The sequence below is a fragment of the Schistocerca serialis genome, chromosome 3 (genome assembly GCF_023864345.2).
Source record: "Schistocerca serialis cubense isolate TAMUIC-IGC-003099 chromosome 3, iqSchSeri2.2, whole genome shotgun sequence".
Taxonomy (NCBI): domain Eukaryota; kingdom Metazoa; phylum Arthropoda; class Insecta; order Orthoptera; family Acrididae; genus Schistocerca; species Schistocerca serialis.
The window spans coordinates 713,812,026-713,835,381 of record NC_064640.1 but is presented as its reverse complement, the minus strand read 5'-3'; positions in this window follow the sequence as shown (position 1 = coordinate 713,835,381).

Here is a 23,356-nt window from a genome sequence, read left to right as displayed (position 1 = left end):
AATGTGATCTCTGTTGTCACATGACTCAGCTGATAGGCTAAATAACACCACTGCATCGGACTGGCTACTGCGTTGTCTGAAGTGTAAATAAGAACTATATAGGCATTGTGTGCAGATGTTTCACACTGCATGCAGTAGCTACTTTTTAAGGTGATGTTCCCCAGTCAGCCGACACTATACAAGACTTTGGAAAATTGAAGTCTAACTGAGAAAAAGACCACAAATCACTTCAGCCAAAAGAGGAGTTTAAAAATATTCCAAGGAAAGAAGGCAGAACCTAGATACTAGCAGGGTCGACATCAATGGCTACCAGCATGACAAAGAAAGCAATCAAGAGAAGGAAGGACAGAGATGAGAGTTTCCAGCACAGAAAACGAAGTAGTGCTGGAGTAGCTTGGGGCCCCATGCTCACCTTACACACACTCACTGGAGGGGTTTAAACTGTGGAAGAGCTCTGCAGGAGCACGTGAAATGTTTAAGCAACCCTTGGGAGACACTGCTGTAGGTTATCCGTATCTATGACTAAGTGTTTCAAAAGAAATGTATTGACGACGACTCCATTCTGGAAGAATATCATTCTGCAAAAAATCATAAGACCATCTAAGATTTCTTCAGTACCTTGGGGCAAGTTGCAGTGCATATGCACGCTACATGCCAGAAGAATTGTTCATGATGAGGACTGCAGTGAAGTATGTCCCATGATTCCAAGACCATCATAACCAACATCACGTTGAAATCTGCAAAGAACTATGTACTAAAGATGATCTAAACTCGTAGAAGCCTTTACTGGTGAAGAAATTTTATATTGTCTTAGAACCTTAAAACTACGAAGTAATTATCGTAACGCAAAATTCTTCCACCTGACAAACTCGAGATGGAAGTCCTTTATCCGTTTTTCATACTGTCAAAATGTTCATAAGGAGGTCACCCCCCCTCCCCCTGCAGACTGTCCAATAGTTCCTTCTATGTCAATATTAAAGACGATTCAGGGGTGATAGGAGGAAACGTCCGTACATGTAGGAACGACTGGGTACTGCACTCCGACTGGGTGACCACAGGCGGTCTACATTGTTCAGTAGACTTTACACTGTGGCACCTCTTCCCTAAAATGAATCAAGGTGAAGGGACGAAGCACTGATGCAGTAGAGCAGAGTGCAGTTGACATCTGAGGATAACAAGAACCGCACCAAAGAGACTCATGATGCAATTAAAATGGTAGGAACGTTGGGATCGTCGTATTCGTTTGAAGTGGACTAGTTTCTACGTTATTTTACTCTCATCTGACAACGATGTGTGGCAAATCTATGTACACATTTGGAGGCAGCAGTTCTTTGTGTTACGTCTGCTGATCGGTTACTGAGGAGCGTGTTGCTGCACTATACCCAGTGTATCCGCTCTTTCAAGCACTGGTTGGCCTAGCCGTTTATTGGCGGCTGTTGTCTCCCTCTAATCAAGGTATGGTGCAACCATGGCGATTGTGTGTGAATATCTCATTGCCTGTATGCCATTAGCCATGTAGCTACGGCCTCGCCATGAACTAATGCGCTACCATCTTGCGCATTGTGATTCCTCCGCTGGACTCTTACGCCGACGGTCAGTTCAAGATCTGACAACCCTTGTCTTGTTACTTGCTAAACTCTTGCAATCTAAGTAACGACAGAAACGCCCTCCTACCACCAGTTTAGTTGCCCACGGATGGAACTGCAGTTACGATATTTGACCATTTTAGACTGAGCGTGTCCATTTTGCACTACACAACGCCTGTAGAAGAAATTAGTCCACATAGAAAATATAGCATTTTTGCAACTAGAATGAAAACTTTGTAGCCGGCAGAGAGTCTCCGGTTATTCAGGGTGCAGAATAGTACTAACGTTGTGTTCCAGGTAAATGTTACACAACCATTAGTAATACGCAGTGATTTAGGGTGCAATATCAGTTGCCATTCCTGCATTTTCATAGATTCAGACTATCGTGACATGGTTTACAGATCTTAACAGTATCCAGACTGATGCACAGTGGCAATTATCTTCAGATACGCAGAATATTTCTGCAATTTATGGAATTTAGTCATTCAGTAGAGGAAAAAATGACTTCAGTCATGTAATAGGAAGGTTCGAGTGTAAGTGCCAAAATCGTGGTTGAGTCATCTGTTGCACAGCCAAATATCTAGGTTACCGTTTCTATAATTCTGTTCCTGCGTAATAGACTTCAGAGTGAAACGTGAGCCATACAGTGTAACAGGTTCAGTTATTTCTTATTTCGGGAAACCATTTCTGCCCTCATTCACTTGGTATTGGATACATGTAATAAACAATGCTACCAATTACAAGCTCAGATATTGCAAGAAATATAGGACGAGTATTTCAGTGGATTTTATTTAAGTCATATGAAAAATACGACGGGAGTAACTGATCAAATAGTGTGAACGGAGGATCCATCAAGGAGGCTTCTGGGAAACTGCCGCTCGCCTATTAATGTTTTTACGAAACTATTTCCACTAATACTGAACTACTGCTGTTGGTTGGGACTTCTATTAGGAGTAGAATGAGCGTATACATGGAAGTGTAGTATATATACTCGATGGTTCGACTGGGATAGCCTAGCTAATATTTAAATCTTTACTGTAAGACAGTAAGGCATGTACCGGCTTGTTATAACTGAAGCTCATCTACTCGCCGAGGTCCAGTGTGGGCTATAATTTCCTTACGTCAGTGAAACTTCAAAGATATTCTAACTCTTAAATGAGGAACCGATGTACGCTGTAAAAAGATTATTTCCAATTAGGCCCATGGCCACCCAAATGCAAATATGGCGTTTTGAATGGAACAAAGACATATAGAAATGTTTCGATATGTAATGGATTAGAAACGGGACGTGAGAATAAAAGGTCGAACAAGAAGAGAGGCAAAATGTTTGATTATTAACCGTCGTTTACACAATTTGTTCAGTAGTGGCACCTCAGACAAGATGCTGCACAGCGCCCGACTTGCATCTTTCGGCCAAAATCTGAACCAATTTTTTCCAGGGTAAATTGTTTCCGTATTAACGCATTAGCATATATACTAAGTTTCTCTGTCGTAACAATTACAGCCCACACTGAACTTCCTTAAGTAGCTGCACTTTATTACCACCTTGCAATATGTACCTCGTGGTTATTACTAAATCCTGCTTTCTAAAGTAACTACGAACATTCTTCATTTCCTACGGATCACTTCCGTGGAGCTCCTGAAATTAAAATGTCAATATCAAAAGTGCGCTATGGGACGCAAGCGACCATTCTTATATTTCGACTCAAGCCACTAACTTAATTCTGAAATTGGGAACCTCGTAATGGGGTATAATCCAGTTACTGCCTCGTTAACTGGCGTTCAGGAATAGGCCTACTACTGTATTTCCGCTATGATGACACGCCGATTAAATCAGATGTTAATCGATCCTACAAAATAAGCAGCTACAATATTTGGTGGAAAGGAATAATGTGATCAGCGATGTGTCTAATTTCTCACTAATTTAAAGACAGGTGAAGGAGCCCTATATTACCATTGTTTCACTGTTTTAAATCTCTAGGAGTAAAAGCTGTAGCTTAAGACTAATACATCCCGCAAATACTTGACGTAGGTTGCAACTACAACTGAGATGAAAATATTGGCGCAGGAAAGTAGTACGTTGCGGGTCGCAATGGAACCAGTCTGGATATTAATTACTAAAAAGAAAGCAAGATGTGACGAACGAGACAACGTTGAGGCATTTGGAATACAGGTTTCTGTGCTTCTGTAAAATACGAAGCCATATTTCTTCAGACAGTATTTTCATACTTTCATCCAAAATTAGAATCGAGCAAAAAATTATGAAGCTGCCTAAACACTAACGTAACATTTTTGATTTATTAAAACTATTGTCTTAAGAGTTATCTGACAATGGGTTTGCAACTCTACTATTCTGTTAGTAAACAGTGATCGCGAATTTTCATCTAATAATTTTAGTCAACATTACTTACTACACTGATTACTGCGTTTTTAGTAGTGAATCAGTGAACACATGATTCACTAAGAAATCTAACTCCCGACCATCTAACAGCTTCATACATCTGATTACTTTACAAATCAGTTACTGACTATTGTCAGACTAAGCATGTAAGCTACAAAAAAATTTAGATAGGTTTGAAATTATGCCTGAAGTTTGTATGAAGTCGTTAAGGGCTGTTATTCTCAAATGCTGGATAGATATTCTTATGATCTGGGTATTTGCACGCCGTCAGTTACACTGCCTCAAATGGTTTAAAATGGATCTGAGCACTATCGGACTTAACATCTTAGGTCATCAGTCCCGTAGAACGTAAAACTACTTAAACCGAACTAACCTAAGGACATCACACAAATCCATACCCGAGCCAGGATTCGAACCTGCGACCGTAGCGGTCGCACGGTTCCAGACAAGCGCCTAGAACCGCTCGGTCACAGCGGCCGGCTACGCTGCCTCAAACAGGCGGTTTCTGTCCATTACTTACTGCATTGTGTTGAATTTGTAACATACGATTAAGCTACTAACTGAACTGATAGCAGCATCTTAAATTTTAAAATTCTGTCAATAATTAAACGAAAACTAAATTAAATATCTGTTGTCCCTTGAAGATGTAAAAACCTGCAACTGGTATGTCCGAGATAGTGATTTAGTAATACAGATGAGCATCCAGTGGACAAATTTAAAAGTGGCAACTTTTCTTAGTAGTACTTTTAGTGTTTATTCTGTAAGGCGCTTGGTATAAGTTTTATATCGGTTGTTTTTGATAAAGTCCAAGCCAACATTATAATAATTTGTTTGCACTCCGGTATAATCAAACTGCAGTAGGTGCTTGCCTGGATATTTTATAAAAATAGAAATTCTCACCACCTCTTATTATTTCTCCTAAAATAGCCCCATAAGCGAGGCAGAAAATACTTTTGCTGTTAAGTAGTTAAAGTTAAGTTTCTAAAATTACTAGGATTTACCAAAACATCTTAGTTCTGTTCAAGGAATCCGGGGAATTACATAATACAAGCTACGAACTCACCATGCATGCCCCAGTGTTTCGGTACACTCCGTTCAGCGCACATTGCTGAATATGGGACTTCCCAGCAGACGACTCATACGTTGAATCGACATCGCAAACTACAACTGTAGTTGGCACGGTCTCCTCGCGATTGGATCGTGGATCAAAGTATCACCTGGTCGAATGATGCACGCTTCTTGTTAAACCAGGTCGATGGTCGTGTCCAAATACGCCGTCAGCCAGGCGAACAACTGCTCGAAACAACCACCGCGCCATGGACATAAGCCGGCTGGAGCAGTATTATACAGTGGTATAATTCACCTGGGCTTCCATGGTGTCTGGGATCCGTGGTAGTAATCTCTACAAGGGGATTGTGCCTATTTCTCACGGATTTCTCTGAAATTTATTGTACATGCAGGGCTTGGCCATAAAAGAAAGTGACCGAAGTGGAGCTCCAGATGCCCAAGCCTTTAGATAAAACGATTTTTTTTTGGCGTGAGTAGGGTGAGGCATGAACTATTAATGTTACGGTACCGTAGTTTCCAGGCACAGTTGGGCAGCGGTAAGAGTTCACAACGGTCGTCCAGAGGCCGAGTCGATCTGTGGAACCTTGTTTGTTTTCTGTTTTTACATTACACTACAAGTAACCTGAAATAAAGGTTCAATTTATTGTATTTATTAAAATGTTCATACAAAACATGAAAAAGGCGAACGAAAATTTGGAACTGGAAATAAATTTTCAGGAAGGGATAAAGTGAATACTAGAAATTCGTTTATAAAATGACATGTGCTGGTGTGATGTATAGTAAAAAGCAGAGGAATCATCTTCCACGTGTTATAAACGCCGCACGTTTACAAGTGCATAGCTCTTTCGAAGACTGTTCGCTCTCATGGCACAGTCTGGCAGTAAACTGCAAGTACCTTATTTCTGTAAATATTGGTGAGGATAGTTGGTGGTGTAAAATGGACTTCAGTTTGATGTAGTCTTCTCGGTATGTGATTTTTTCTCTTATGTAATAAGGGCAGATTTGAAGTTATTTGGTCGAACTCTCTGCCTGACGATAAAAGTACACATCGCAGAGTTTCTGTACCTGAGTGCATTTGGTAGGAATCATCTTAATACCACATGACGGCAATCCATCGTTAAAAACTTGAAATAATTGTGGACTTCTCTGCCCTACGAGTTTTAACGGAAGAACTAGTTCAACATGACGTTTTGTAGTTTCTGGCGAAGTAATAACATTCCTATATTTTACTGCGCAAGCCTCCAGTGTTTTTTGAATCTTCAGTCCAAAAGCGCCAGCACTCTTGCAGGCATATGTAGACCCTTTGCAGTCTTCCAGGAAAGGTTACAGAATATATAATATATATTACACACATTTTGCTACTATTTGTTTTTCCCTGTGTAAGTAATGGTAACGCAATAATTGAAAGCATAGATATTGTAAAAATTTATGTTCCACATCTAAAACAATGGACCGATTTCAACCAAACACACTACACCTTTCACTTATTGTCTAATGAATCTGTTACTCCCACTTCTGTCTTTAATTTGTTGCCAAGCCCTCCCTCCACTATAATTTCGGACAAAATCGGCGATGAGGAAGCGCGTTCTCCTTGTAAGGCAACGTGAGCGCTGTGGACTATGAACACTGTGGTCCACTTGCATTCATTTCTGTCTCATGCCTTCTCGGACGGGGTTGGCGTAGTTCAGTAGGATAACTTTTCGTGTCTATGGCTATGATCATGCTGTAGTAGTCTGAGGAACATGATACTTAACTCACGTTTGTATTCGCCACTACATGTACCTGAATCTAAACCGATGGAACACAGCTGGGACGTTATCGGGCAACGGAACTATAGTTATAAAAGTCAAACGATATGAAAGGGATGCGGTAATTGAGAAGGGAGTGAGGCACGGCTGTAGTCTGTCCGATTTCCTTCAACCTGAACGTTGAGAACGCAGTAAAGGAAACTATGGAGAAATTTCGAAAGGGAATTAAGGTTCAGGGAGACAAAAAAATTGTTTGCCGATGACATTGAAATTCAGAGGCGGTGGGTGATTTGGAAGAGTAGTTGAACGAAATGGATAGTGTCTTGAAAAAGAGACGTCAACCAAAATAAAACAATGCTAATGAAATGTAGTTAAATTGGGAGCTGCTGAGAATATTAGGAGATGACACTAAGAGTTTTGCTACTTCTGGAGTAAAAAATTGAAGTAGAGGATATAAAATGTAGACTGAGAGTAGCAAAAAATAAAACCTGAAACAGGATTTGGTTAACACCAAATGTAAACTTTTTAGACACTTTTTTGAAGGCATTTGTCTGGAGCGTGGCCTTGCCCGGAAGAGCAATGTGACTGATAACTGGCACAAAAAAGGAATAGGTTTTAAAATACGGTACTGCAGAAAAATGTTTAAGATTAGATGGATAGATCGCATAACGAATGATACTGAGACGGACTGAGGAGAGGAGAAACTGTCAGACTTCTGTCCCAGAAGAGATCGATTAATAACACATTAACATCAAGAATTTGTTAATTTGGAATGGGAGGGAAGTGTGGGGGTAAAAAGTGTAGAGGGAAACAAAGAGATGAATACCGTAAGTTCAAATTGGTATAGGTTGCGGTAGTTACTCGAAGATCAAGGTTTGTATGAGATACACTCCTGGAAATGGAAAAAAGAACACATTGACACCGGTGTGTCAGACCCACCATACTTGCTCCGGACACTGTGAGAGGGCTGTACAAGCAATGATCACACGCACGGCACAGCGGACACACCAGGAACCGCGGTGTTGGACGTCGAATGGAGCTAGCTGCGCAGCATTTGTGCACCGCCGCCGTCAGTGTCAGCCAGTTTGCCGTGGCATACGGAGCTCCATCGCAGTCTTTAACACTGGTAGCATGCCGCGACAGCGTGGACGTGAACCGTATGTGCAGTTGACGGACTTTGAGCGAGGGCGTATAGTGGGCATGCGAGAGGCCGGGTGGACGTACCGCCGAATTGCTCAACACGTGGGGCGTGAGGTCTCCACAGTACATCGATGTTGTCGCCAGTGGTCGGCGGAAGGTGCACGCCCGTCGACCTGGGACCGGACCGCAGCGACGCACGGATGCACGCCAAGACCGTAGGATCCTACGCAGTGCCGTAGGGGACCGCACCGTCACTTCCCAGCAAATTAGGGACACTGTTGCTCCTGGGGAATCGGCGAGGACCATTCGCAACCGTCTCCATGAAGCTGGGCTACGGTCCCGCACACCGTTAGGCCGTCTTCCGCTCACGCCCCAACATCGTGCAGCCCGCCTCCAGTGGTGTCGCGACAGGCGTGAATGGAGGGACGAATGGAGACGTGTCGTCTTCAGTGATGAGAGTCGCTTCTGCCTTGGTGCCAATGATGGTCGTATGCGTGTTTGGCGCCGTGCAGGTGAGCGCCACAATCAGGACTGCATACGACCGAGGCACACAGGGCCAACACCCGGCATCATGGTGTGGGGAGCGATCTCCTACACTGGCCGTACACCACTGGTGATCGTCGAGGGGACACTGAATAGTGCACGGTACATCCAAACCGTCATCGAACCCATCGTTCTACCATTCCTAGACCGGCAAGGGAACTTGCTGTTCCCACAGGACAATGCACGTCCGCATGTATCCCGTGCCACCCAAAGTGCTCTAGAAGGTGTAAGTCAACTACCCTGGCCAGCAAGTCTCCGGATCTGTCCCCCATTGAGCATTTTTGGGACTGGATGAAGCGTCGTCTCACGCGGTCTGCACGTCCAGCACGAACGCTGGTCCAACTGAGGCGCCAGGTGGAAATGGCATGGCAAGCCGTTCCACAGGACTACATCCAGCATCTCTACGATCGTCTCCATGGGAGAATAGCAGCCTGCATTGCTGCGAAAGGTGGATATACACTGTACTAGTGCCGACATTGTGCATGCTCTGTTGGCTGTGTCTATGTGCCTGTGGTTCTGTCAGTGTGATCATGTGATGTATCTGACCCCAGGAATGTGTCAATAAAATTTCCCCTTCCTGGGACAATGAATTCACGGTGTTCTTATTTCAATTTCCAGGAGTGTATATTAGAGTGGAGAGCTGCATCAAAGTAATATTTTGACTAAAATAGTTATGTTTGCTGTTGTACAACGGGATGGCTGGAAAGGGAAAGTGGATCGCCCTGGTAATCTTTGGTGCGGTAAAACCGATCCATAGCCTTCAGCAAATATTAGTTTAGGTTGGAAGGCGATGGTATAGTTGTGAGTTGGCAAAGTTAACTAATGTGAATCATGCGGTAACACACCAATCTGTAGCTTAGCCTAATATCTAAGTTCGCGCGATATTTGCCGCTCTTCATATTAATAAACTAAAACTGCAAGGTAGACTCAAACCTATATCAGATAATGGAAAAATCTGTTGATTCGTATTATGTAAAAGTATTGCATATAAATTACGGAAAGTGAAAAGGGAAACTATTTGATAACTTTTAAGCAAACTATATTTGTAGTTTTCACTTTCCCAAATCTTTTTCATAACGACTACAATTAATTGGCAGATAGTGAAGCTATTGGTGCTTTTTATGGGATTAGATTGCTATCCCGCAAAGCCTCCATGTGTTTGTGGTCTCAATATAAAAACGAAAATGTTTCTTTAGCATTTGAAGACTTTTATTTTCACCTAGGTACGCAGGACGAAGCGAAATTTCACCAGAGTAATTCAAATCGAATTATATTTGTGCCTATCTTTCGATAAGGTCAAAGCTACTAAGCCCTTTTTAACGAAATCATCTTTACAAGCCGTCTCTGCGTTAAAGCGCACAGTATAAATATAGTAGTCCGTAGTCGAATACTGCTACACTAATTAGATTGGTTTTGGCTGTTGAAAGTTTAGTCGTATCCAGCGATTTGTGCACCTGCGCGCGCTTTCAGAAAATGCAAGACATTGCACCTCGAGTCATTGGTCACGAAATCTCAAACCTGTTCTGTAGCTCACCGCGAAACTAGTCTTTTTAAAAGAGTAAACCGCCATTTGTAACTGCATTTATGTTCTGTACCCTCTGAATTTCGGATTTTATGCTATTATCAGGTACAGTGCTAAAAGTTTTTGAACATTATTATTCTCTAACAACTTTCAGCATTGTACTTCATAACGGAATAAAAGTCGAAATCTAGGTAGTACAGAAATACAGAAATAGTTAACTGGCGGAGTGTTCTTTTAAAAAGTGTTACATGACTCGCTCAGCAACATCGAAAACATTTTAAAATTAGGTGGAAGGTTTCGTAGAAACATGTAGGAAACAGTCGGCTGGTATTGAATCCGAACTGCTTAGAACTACTTTTTCTTAAAGGTAAATAGAATTAGCCATAAGTTTTGTGGGTAATAGTGCAATGCTTTCAGGTGTTACAAAATTCATATGCGCACTGTTGTAATGAACTTGTTTCGCAATTAAAAATAGCCTGTTAAATGACAATGCTTAAATCCGAACTTGCTTTAGGTATATAGTGGTTAAAGTTTAAGAATAATTCTATGCCATATTTGTCACGGTCAGTTCCTTGAGTTCATAATCCATTACAGATGTGATAAAGTAATTGACTTAAAAACTTAAAGCAATGCTGGAGAACTTTGCTAGATACTGATGCAGCAAAACATTCTAACTGTTCAAAAGCGTACAGATCAAACCCCCAAAGCAATGCACCACCAATTCTGCGTGATACGGATTCGATAAATCGCCAGGTTCGCGGAGGTATGATACTAATGTCTACGCACAGGTCACAAGTCGCGTGACGCTTTTACTGTAACCACGGCAATCACTAAACATTTTTACATTAAATCCAAATCCTTTCACGACACAGCCAAATCCAGTTTTCATATTTACTACGTAGCGAACATACGTGCATATAAATATCGTTAGCTGCTCATATTAATCTTCAATTGTTTCCAGTTACAGTTTAATATTGTATGAATATTTCGAAATTATCACGTTGGATCCATTGCCAATGTACAAACCAAATATGATTACTTATTGCCCGCACGAATAAATATTCCGTACGACTTAAATATACAAAGTTAACGAAAATAGTAGCAAGGCATTAGCTGTAGTAACATCGGGGCTCACCAGCAACAGGAAAACAGCAAAAACAGCCATATCGCCGCCACCCGTTCGACAGAGCAACACAGACGGCCACCTGATGCCCACTCGGCCTCTCGCGACGTGCCGATACTCACAGATATTACTAAACCCCGCCACACAACCAGCGTTGCATCCTTGAACACAAACACACAGCAGTTAAGCGAGTTTATGGCATATTCACGACCTTCTGCAGAAGATGATTGTAGCTAAGGGTTTTAGTTTTACATCTTGAGAATCATAACTCAAAAAGCATGGACATCTTTAGCAGCAGCTTTTAAAAAAATTATTATTAGTTTCTCCGTCTTAAGCTTACTGCAATTTAATTAAATAGAATTTTATTCCAGACACGCTTCGCTTTTATTTATAAATAATCTTCTGTGGTTGTTCTGCCAACTGGATGCATACATTTGTACATTTTTGGTTGTTTTGGATCAAACAAAATACTTTTTTTAATTTAAAACAACCAAAAAATGTACAGACGCATGTACCCAGTTTCAGACTAAGGACAGAGGACGCTTTATCATTAAAAGCGAAATGCGTCTGGTGTAAAATTCTCTTTAATTAAATTACAGTAAGCTTAAGACAGAGAAACAAAGCAAGTACTCCTTCTTCTCTCTGTTCAGGTGCGTGTTATTTTCGATACTCGTTCCGAAGTGCGTAGTTTAGTTTTAATTTTTTATCCCTAAGGTTTCTCTCTTCGTATTCGCCTTCACTATTGTTTAATACTTTTCCTGGTTACATAAATCAGTTCCACATAAAATACATAATACAGTACGCTGGACGTTGCCTTTCATCTGAAATATGGGGCGACACGCGCAGGAGGCAAAAACAGCTTTAATGCAGAATTAATTTTGTAAGTAGGCTGTTTAGGTTTTTTTATTGGTAACGCCACCTCTGTATGAAAATCACTGGCTGTGCTGTGGGCAGTCTGTGTCTGCTTTGCATTGTTGTAATACTGGCCATTGTAGTGTTAGGCAGCTGGCTGTGAACAGCGCGTAGCGTTGCGCAGTTGGAGGTGAGCCGCCAGCAGTGGTGGATGTGGGGAGAGAGATGGCGGAGTTTTGAAATTTGTCATGAACTGCTATATTTATATATGATGATATCAAGGTAAATACATTGTTCGTTCTCTATTAATATCTTTCATTTGCTAACTATCCCTATCAGTAGTTAGTGCCTTCAGTAGTTTGAATCTTTTATTTAGCTGGCAGTAGTGGCGCTCGCTGTATTGCAGTAGCTTGAGTAGCGAAGATTTTTGTGAGGTAAGTGATTTGTGAAAGGTATAGTTTAATGTTAGACAGGGCCCATTTTTTTGTACGAATTATTGAAAGTCAGATTGCGTTGCGCTAACAAAATATTGTGTGTCAGGTTAAGCACAGTCATGTATAATTGTTCAAAGGGGACGTTTCATATGTCGACCCTTAGCCGAGGATACCTCACTGGAATCTTCTGATTTCTTCTTGTAGTTTGTGTAATTAGTGTAGATTTTGTTTATTGCTAGCGCGTAATTGTAGAGAAAATCTCCTTTGTAGTTGCAGACTTTCATTGTTGTACAGTAAAACAGTTGTGGCATGCATGTAGATTTGCCCCAAGTATTTCGCAGCTGCAATTAACTAGATATTGTTTTCAGTGCTATGTTAATGTGTTCTCTTATTTTTGATCTTCAAATTGTGTTTTTCTGTGTTGTCTTGTGAAATACTGTGACAATAATGGCGTGTGAAAAACGTAATACTAGGCTCCAAAGTAAACTGAGAAATGACAGTGAAAAGGAAAGCAGTGTGTTAGCGCCACCGAGTAATGAATTAACTGATGTTCAAAGTAGTAATTTGGTAATTGTGCATAGGGAAATGGAGCGGGCGGCAAACAATGGCGTGGACAGTGAAGCAATTAGTGAAGAGGGAAGCATTATCGATCGATCGGTCGGCAACAGCTCGCCTCAGGAATCCGAAATGACAGGACACAGTTTTGCAAATACTGTAGATTCAGGTTTTGCGTCCTCACCGTTTTCTCAAATGAGTCTAGACACATTTTCCGCTTGTCAAAATGTGAATGTTGCCGGTGCAAATTCACTGCAGAAAAGCACTGAGGAACATGTTTCAGACACCAGTGCATTGTTATTACAATTAATGCAACAAATGGGACAAAAGCTTGAAAAGTTAGACACCACACTTGAACAAACACGTGAAGATTTAACTAGTGAGTTACATAACATTGAATCGAAATGTCAAAAAGTCTGTAATGACGTAAAAACACAAATTTGTGAGCATTTTCAACCCATTTTTTCGCGGCATGAAAATGTATTACAGAATCACGAAGCAGCCATAAAAGAACTGCAAACCATTGTTCATGAAAATCACGACACCTTGCAAGCTAAAATTGACTCAGTTGCATCTGCCGATTCGGTTACGCAACTTGCAAAAACTCAGGAAAACTTAAAGGACACAATAGATACTCTGAAACTTGGTTCAGAAAAACATACAGAGGAAATAATTTCACTATCGGATAAAGTAGCCGAACTTTCAGATCAGTTCACTAACTTATCTACAAAGGTAGATGATGATCTGAATAACACAACACCTGTAGCCTTCAGTGACACTGAAGAGTATGTAGAAATTAGAAAATTCAAACAAAATCAAAATCAAATCAATACACAGTACAAAAGAGAAATCCGGGAAGTGCAAGATCAGTTGGCACAAGTAGTACAAGAATTACGTATTTCAGAGGACACTCGCGCCCCAACATGGGAAGAGGGACTTAGAAATACGGAAAAGCCGCAAAATAATAACACAGGGCATTTCGGAAGTTATGAAAGAAATTGGCAAGGTGCACCGAATTTTGAAATGGAACCGCCGAAACGACGTAACAATGACCGATATGCGACTCGCCGACATGATGATTTTGACTATAAGCTGTTCATTACTACACGTAAATTCAAAACATTTAAGAATTCTGGCAACAACATTCATCCACAAGCATGGCTCCATCAATTCTCTCATTGTTTTCCTCCCAACTGGTCGTTGGAACACAGATTAGAATTTATGTGTGGCTACTTAGAGAATGAACCAGCTGTAAGAATGCGATCAGTCATTCACGATTGCCACAGTGAAGGAGAATTTTACCATGCCTTCCTCTCAGCATATTGGTCTCAAGCCACACAAGACCGAGTAAAACATGGTATCATAATGATGAAACATTTCGAACAATCTGAATTCTCCAGCCTTGTGAAATACTTTGAAGACATGTTGCACAAGAATCAGTATCTGTCAAACCCATACAGCCCCTCAGAACTCATCCGCATTTGCTTAATCAAATTACCTGAACATTTAATGCATATTATTTTAGCAGGACGTTGCAAAGACGACATTGAAGCATTTCAGGGACTCCTACAAGAATTAGAAATTGACACAGACAGTCGCCGGATGCGAAAATAGGAAAACAATCACTAAAGGTCACATACGTCACAATTCCGTGATGACAGAAACAATAACTGGACACGAAAAGGCTATTCTTACAACGCAAATCGTGACCAAAACAGACACCACCCATATGACAACCGCTGGCAGAGTAATAATAGTTACAGAGAAAGATCGCATTTCCGTAGTAATGACTATCACAGAGACAATCAGAGAAACAGACAATATGGGAACCAAAACAATTATTATCAAGGGAAGCAGAATAACTTCAGACGCATCAGGTCAGCGCAGAGTTACGATTCATGGAGAAATTCTCCACCACATGACCGACAAACAAGAAACTATGTACACTACCGACAAAACGACAGACGTGAATTTCATCAGAACTGGCCGGATTCTAACAGAGCTGGGCCCTCTCGCCAAGGCGAATTTGTAGAAGTTAGGTCTCCAAATCCCAATAACGACGCGCGCCAACAAAGGGACAGACAATGACTCGCACCGCAGGCAGCCGCTTGCGCCGGCTGGCTCAGAGAAAAATGACATAGACGCTAACCTTAAGAAAAATTCCAGTAATGTTTAACGACGTATACCGCACGATAATTGCGTTGAAGTTGAAACTCTGCGTACTAGGAAGAGTAAAGGTTTACACCACATTTCACATGTAAAACCGTTTATTGAAAGATAATCTGCTTTTTAACTTTGTCATTGCCATAAAACTTTTCACTTTACATTACTAATATGCTTGTCAGACTTAGAATCTGTTAACATGCAACAATGTTTGAAGTTAAATATCCAGTCTAGAACCTAGGGAACATTTTTAAACAGAAATTACGAATGCATTGTTATAGTGAACAGACGTCACAGTGTTATTGTGTGTGTACATTCTTGCTTGTTAGTTGCACGATTATGGAACGGCTATAAGGCTTACATACTTAGAACATTTACCAGTACTGCTAATGAGATTTTAATGCAACATTCTGGTTTACTTGAAATTTGTGTATTATGAGGTAAGTACATTGACTTCTGCAGAACTTAGCTTTCGGAGGACGATAACTACGACACTTCCACACAGATTATGTTGCAACAAGACGCACATTTAGCGCTACAGTACACGTATTTGAGTGATTAATTTTGTACTTAAAACATTTATTTTTAAAGATTTTTGAATTACAAAGAAAGTTTTCCGTGATATATTTCATTCCATTGCTGTAATCTGTAACACCTGAGGGTATAATTACATTAATCCTCAGGGGGGTACACGCTTACTTTGTGTACCATGTGTGTGGCAACCACAAGGAACCCTAGCTAATATGGTATTTGCTTATACAACTTTACACATCGGTACCATATTTCTCCAACACATAATTACACAGCCATCTGATCATTTAACTGAGACAGACAAACGTTTTTACTACATCAGTGACAGATGTTTACGTAATTACACTGTTGGATAACTTCACACTTACGAAATTGTATTTTGTCTGTACTTTGAGAAATGCTCACATTTTTCGGAACCATTGTGATACTATGAGAGCTTTGAATGATGTATTTGGTATGAGATCATGATTTTTAAAGTACGTTTGAGGCAGATGACACTATTGAAATGAGCAGAGAATATTTTTTATAGTTTGAAATTATTGCAGAAAGCTACGACCTTTTTGAGATTTGACTGAGGTGTTATGATGTTATTTTTACGACGACGATGTGTATTATGCTGTTGAGGTATGTTTATGTCAATAAGATGATGCTACCATATATTACTTTTTAAAGATGTTTAGACATCATTTACTCTGTTTTGTGTTAATGCTCATGTGTGAAGTTGATGTTTCGAAAGTGATTCTGATATTTTATTTTTGTACTCATGTCATAATTCTTGTAACACTGATGTATATGTTTATTTCTATTCTTTTGTAAAGCCTGTACTACAAATGTTATCTGTATTGTTATGTTTTTAATGATGTATTTTGTACCTTTGTTATTGTATTCTTATGTTATAAAATTGTAATTGTCACCAGTTCACGATATTATTAACTTGTTAGTTACATTTCACTGCACACTGGTCATAGTATATGGACAATATGTGAGAATTTGGGACTGTTAGTGTTTGCACGTGTGTTACTAATTCAGCAAGGGACTGGATAACAGCATTGCTGGTTCTAAGGGCAATTCCAAAAACTTTGTGAGTGCACAAGTGGTTGTTTATGGACTTGCTATATTCTCCGCAAGAGTCTTCGATGGTGAATGTGCACCTGCACAATCGCAACAGATGGCTGCTGGCCGTCTATACCAGGACTACAGTGGGTCTGCACCTCTGGTGGCCCACCAATACCATTATCTCTACAAGGACTACAGTGGGTCTGCATCTATGATGACCCACCAACGCCATTATTTCTACAAGGACTGCAGTGGGTCTGCACCTCTGGTGGCCCACCAATACCACAATCTCTACCAGGACTCCAGTGGGTCTGCTCTGTGATGACCTACCTACCAATATTCTTCCAAACTACGACTGACTCTGCTGTGGGTTTGCTCCATTGTGGCCCATTATCTGTCAGCATGTCAAGAGTCAGCACTGTCTTTCCGTTTGAAGGACAACACTACTTCTTCAAGACTGCATGGAAATCCACTACTTCTGTGTGCATTTTCTTTTACTGCTCAGACTTTGAGAAAAACTCTGCATTTTTACTGTGATGAACAATCTGGACTGTCTTTATGGACTGTGAGAAATTTTTAGCTTTTGACCAACATTGTATCAATAAGTGTGTGCATTTGATTTCTTTGTTAATGTAATTATGAAAAATTTTTTCAAATCTGTATTGGCCACTGCCCAATCCAATTTGAAAAACTTTTTGTGGGGAGCATGGGGGCTATGTAAGTAGGCTGTTTAGGTTTTTTTATTGGTAACGCCACCTCTGTATGAAAATCACTGGCTGTGCTGTGGGCAGTCTGTGTCTGCTTTGCATTGTTGTAATACTGGCCATTGTAGTGTTAGGCAGCTGGCTGTGAACAGCGCGTAGCGTTGCGCAGTTGGAGGTGAGCCGCCAGCAGTGGTGGATGTGGGGAGAGAGATGGCGGAGTTTTGAAATTTGTCATGAACTGCTATATTTATATATGATGATATCAAGGTAAATACGTTGTTCGTTCTCTATTAATATCTTTCATTTGCTAACTATCCCTATCAGTAGTTAGTGCCTTCAGTAGTTTGAATCTTTTATTTAGCTGGCAGTAGTGGCGCTCGCTGTATTGCAGTAGCTTGAGTAGCGAAGATTTTTGTGAGGTAAGTGATTTGTGAAAGGTATAGTTTAATGTTAGTCAGGGCCCATTCTTTTGTACGAATTATTGAAAGTCAGATTGCGTTGCGCTAACAAAATATTGTGTGTCAGGTTAAGCACAGTCATGTAGAATTGTTCAAAGGGGACGTTTCAATTTTAGGTGTGCAGCGGAGACTGAGCTGACCTGAAACTTCTTGGCAGATTAAAATTGTGTGCCAGAGCGGGAATCCAACACGTGACTTTTGGCGTTTGCAAAACGGCTCTGAGCACTATGGGACTTAACTTCTGGGGTCATCAGTCCCCTAGAACTTAGAACTACTTAAACCTAACTAACCTAAGGACATCACACACATCCATGCCCGAGGCAGGATTCGAACCTCCGACCGTAGCGGTCTCGCGGTTCCAGACTGAAGCGCCTAGAACCGCACGGCCACACCGGCCGGATGGCGTTTGCAGCCAAGTGCTCTACCGGCTGATTCATCCAGCCTTGGAAAGTAGCAGACGGGCTGCTGGTGGAAGTAAGGCTGTGAAGTAGTGACCTAAGTCGTGTTTGTACACTCAGCTGGTAGAGCACCTGACCTCGAAAAGCAAGTCCGAGAGCCAGTCCAACACTCGGTATTAATCTGCCAGGAAGTTTCATATAAAATTTGTTGATCTGCTATTACATATGCGGTCCTCTCTGTTACAGCGATCTGAATCTTCTAATAAGGGGAGGCGACGACGTTGGGATCATGGATTTGCTTCAAACTTCGTACACCTTTAGAACGCCATTAAAACAACATACTGTGCAAGAAGTAAGGTCCACTATTCTGGCCATTTTTTCGTCACTGGTCACTTTATTTAATTTATATTACATTTGAGAGGTAACATAATGAAGAAAACCACGTGCATTTTCATGATGTTGTAGTGAATTTCACATGTTTTTTTCTTATTTACTATTTGTAATTAAATTTTCAAGGACGAGCGACAGGCTTGGGAAGCCCAACTCAAACCTCGATAAATAACGATGTGAATAACATTGTTCCCCATTAGTAATATTGTATGTCACAATGTGCCAGACCACAAGAGTAATGTAAAATTACTCGTCGGATGTGCTCTCAAAATCACACGTTGCAGCATGGTATTTGTCATACAGACATGGAAAACATAAATTGAAACTTCACGCAGATAAAAGTTGTGCTTTTGCATTATATTACCTCTCAAATGTCATATAAATTAAATAATGTGACCAGTGACGAAAAAAACTAGATTAATAATTAAGTGTAAGTGGCAGTGAACTGTCGCCTGATAGACATTCGTCTTATGAAGCTCGAACGCTAATCATTTGACCACTATGAACTACAACGTCTGTTACCTACGCAGGGATACATAACTCACATTGTAGACGCGTTATACTTTTCTTGCGATTTTTTTTTCGGAATCGCTAGAGTAGTACACCTTATTCCCTGCACATTATGTTGTTTTAGTGGCCTACTAAAGGTGTACAACGTTAGAAATAAATGTCATCCCAACGTCGTGGCCTCCCCTTGTGAGTGTGATAACAAAAATAAAATTTAGAGAACCTCACAGAGAAATACTACGGTCTTCTTTACCTTTTCATAGGCTGGAGGGCTATCGTTTTATCCTATGGGATACTTGGAAATCCTCTGCCTCCCATATCAATCGAATGGACACTGTACGTCCAATCGGGAGAAAAGCTGTTCAGACATTTATCTGGCTACCCAAGCTCCGATTTTAAGTGGTTTCCCGAAGCCGCTTAAGGCATATACTGGGGAGGTCCATTTTAAACAAGATATGGCCGATTTTCTTCCCCAATTCGAGATGGTGTTCGATCTCTTTCGACCTCGTCGTTGACAGGAGCTTAAATATTAATCTTCTTTCCTTCTTTACTGCTCCTGGCAGTGTGATTCAGTATTGGCTACCGCCTCGGCGTGCCACTGGCAGCGCCCAAATTTCTAGTTTAACTAACAGTAATACAAAAAAATAGTGTTTATTAACCGTATTATCATTTTAAGTATTATAAGGCGATGACTAAGTGATTTATACAAAAATATGGAATGTATGTGCTCGCGCCACGACAATAATGTGTTTGTATGTATACGTCTGAAAATCTACTCATTCGAGCGTAAAGTGCCGTCCCACCGTCTAATATTACGTCGTCACTACCGTTGAGTCAGCGGTGAAATATGATTACGTATTTTCTTTCCTTGATATCGTATGGGATAATATCATGGGCAACTAATGTAAGGCATAATGAATGATTTTAACCCAAAAGGAGCTACACGTGCCATATGAGGTGTTTTTCACAAAGCTCTGAGTATTCATTTACTTACCGAGCTGGGGATTCTTACAGAGATGTCACATCGCATCTGCTTGTTTATGACATACGTGATTGACTACATGAACGTGATTAAAAGGAACACTACCACGTATTTACTGCTTTCACAAAATCTGAAGATCGTTAATGACGTGGGGCAGAATTTCAGTCCTAGATTGAAGTATTTCATTTTGGCAGACTTTTGCTCTCCGCAGGAACACTTTAGTTTCACTTAATTGCATTCTCGTTATTCTATCTCACAGAAACGGGCTGAAACCTAGGAAATTACAATTCATTTGTGAGTATCATCGGCCTGCAAGATCGCATTATGAATAAATCCTGTCGATGAAGTCTTTGGAAACTTCAGTATTCAAACAAATCTGACACGCTGTGTAAACATTTATCTAAGATTGTCACCATGAAAATTTACTTTAGCTGACCGCCAACATTCCACTGAGTAAAGTCTTGGATTGGTTGATTTGGGGGAGGAGACCAAGCACCGAGATCATCGGTCCTATCGGATTATGGAATGATGGGGAATGAAGTCGGCCGTGCTCTTGCACAGGAATCTGAAGCGATTTAGGGAAATCACGGAAAACCTGAATCAGGGTGGCCGGAAGCGGATTTGAACCGCAAAGTCGTGGAGCAATGAGAGGTTGGTGAAATGGTGGCAACAGGTCGTTAATTTTTGTCAATTTTTGTTTTCGTAAATTTTAACTAGAAGTTTCTCAGTCACTCCCTTTTGCTTAACGAAATTAATTTTCTTTCTTTTAATGGCGACGACAACATTTTTTCTTCGGTTTGTGTCAGGGCCTTGTCGTACACGACCAAAATGTCTAACCGGTTCAAAATTGCTCTGAGCACTATGGGACTTAACTTCTGCGGTCATCAGTCCCCTAGAACCTAGAGCTAATTAAACCTAACTAAGCTAAGGACATCACACACATCCATGCCCTAAACAGGATTCGAACCTGCGACCGTAGCGGTCTCGCGGTTCCAGACTGCAGCGCCTAGAACCGCACGGCCACTTCGACTGGCGATTCAGTTCCGTTCAGAATTAACGCAAGTACTTATAACAAACGATATAAATCAAAATAAAATAAAGTACAGAGCGTAATCTTACAAAGAACCATCCCAGCAACCTCTTGGAATGATTTAGTAATTCACAAAAGGCCTAAATCTAGATAACTGGGTAGAAATTTAAACCCTGTTGCTGTTTAGTATTAATTCAGTATACCAGTCTTCTTGTTGAACATTACTGGAAATGTACGCATTACGAAAGGCATACGCGATTTCATTTGTAGATAGCAGAGCTGCTGAATCGATCACTTATTGAGTTGTTGCATCAATTGTTGATCTGTTTACAATTACAACGTTTCTGAAGTACACATATAATCACAACGTTTCTCTACAACTGAACGCTGTTGCACCTTAATGTGTGTAGCAACCTCTCATTTATGCTTACGTAGCTAGTTATTCAATACCATACATTAAAAAGGTAACTACATTTCAGTTTTATCAAAATGCGTCAAATGAAAAGTTTTTCAGAGTATTATTTTCTTAATTGTATTCGCGAATAGAGGCTTTGCTTAAGTAAGTTAATTAGAAGTCGTCTGCGAGACACGCAATCGCCAATATGTGATCTGAATCGGGCCAATCGGATTGAAGCACAGTGGCTTGACAGAAAAGTCGCCGTAACCGGTGTAATCTAACGGCTCGTATTACGGATATCCCTGTAACGGTTATTCTGCGAAGGAATAGGTGAAATAAAACAGCGGAAAATTGCTAAGGGAGGAAGAAAGAAATATCCCATCCCATTACAAAAAAATTACCACACTCAAAAAGACACAACAGAAACATATGAATGGTTAGACATAGACATGAGAAAATACTTTTCACGGTTGTAAACTCTACGCAACAGTTAACGTGGATGTGCAGTTTTTATTCTGCGCTGAAAACTGTTTTCAGCTTTGCAAGTGGAACAACAGCATCAGTACAGCAAGAGCACATGTAGAGCTTATCAACACACGTAGCCTCTGATGATGCCCGCCTATATGTGTCTGCCAATAAAAATTCGTTGAACCTATGGTCGAGAGTCATCACTATGAGCATTTACAGTTGCTATAACAGTGTGTTTCCTTAACATTATTTGGTTTTCATTTATGGTCGTCTCCTTGAAACACGCTTCTTTTCAAGCTCACTGCAGGGAGCAAGATATGTCATTTTTTCTAAGAGACAAGGCTCATCTGTTCAAATAAAAACTGTAATAATTTAAATTCTCAGAACTATATCATGGATGCAGAGAGCGTCATTGGGCTCCGTGAGTCTGCTGCAGCACATTTGTAGTGTGTGTGTTGGTCGGGAGAATAGTGGTATCTATGGCTGTGTTCTCATCATCTCTCCTCTTGTGAGTCTGAATTAACTGTACCAATTATCATTGTTCTCTAGCAGATCACTCATCTGCTGACCTTCTGTCCCAGGCGTCGGATTTCATTTCTTACAGCAGGTGTTCCGTCTCCTAGTAAAGGATTGATTAAAGGGACAGGAAGGAAGCTACAGACTAATGAAAGTCTGACAACGCGTCTATTCAGAACTGGACACATAAATGAGAGATAGACCTGTCACACGTTTCCTAAAGTGACACTGACAAGACGAGTGAAGAATTTGCTGTAGTACAAGTAAAAAGAAGAAAAATTCATACAAACAAATAATTTCTTCAGTATAAAGGCCAGTTTTTGGAGAGAGTGCCAAACGAATTAACATAAATCACTATAACAAAGAAGCTAGCCATGTGCCAAGAATGCCGTCACTGCAGCAGGGGTCGGAAAATAGAACTACGCCCCGTTGCATGTCGATTTTCATCGCCGGTATGTCGCGGTGCAAACATAACGAGAGTACAGACGCAACCATCGTAGTTGCACCGAGATTCGCAACTATAAACATCACGAGCAACTGGCTAACGCGAGGCTGCTCCCAAGGTAGCGAAATGAATGCGATTTCTATTGCGCCTGCATGGCAGTCGAGTGCCTTAACCATTGTACCACATATCACCTCTCTCTCAGTTCTGCGTCGAGATTATAATGGAGATTACTGCTGCATGACGAACCTCTCCATGTCGACACATTTAGTAAGTGTAACGGAATGTGATCTGCTCTCCGAACTATTTAAGGACTTATAAAATATATCCGCAGTAGCGAAT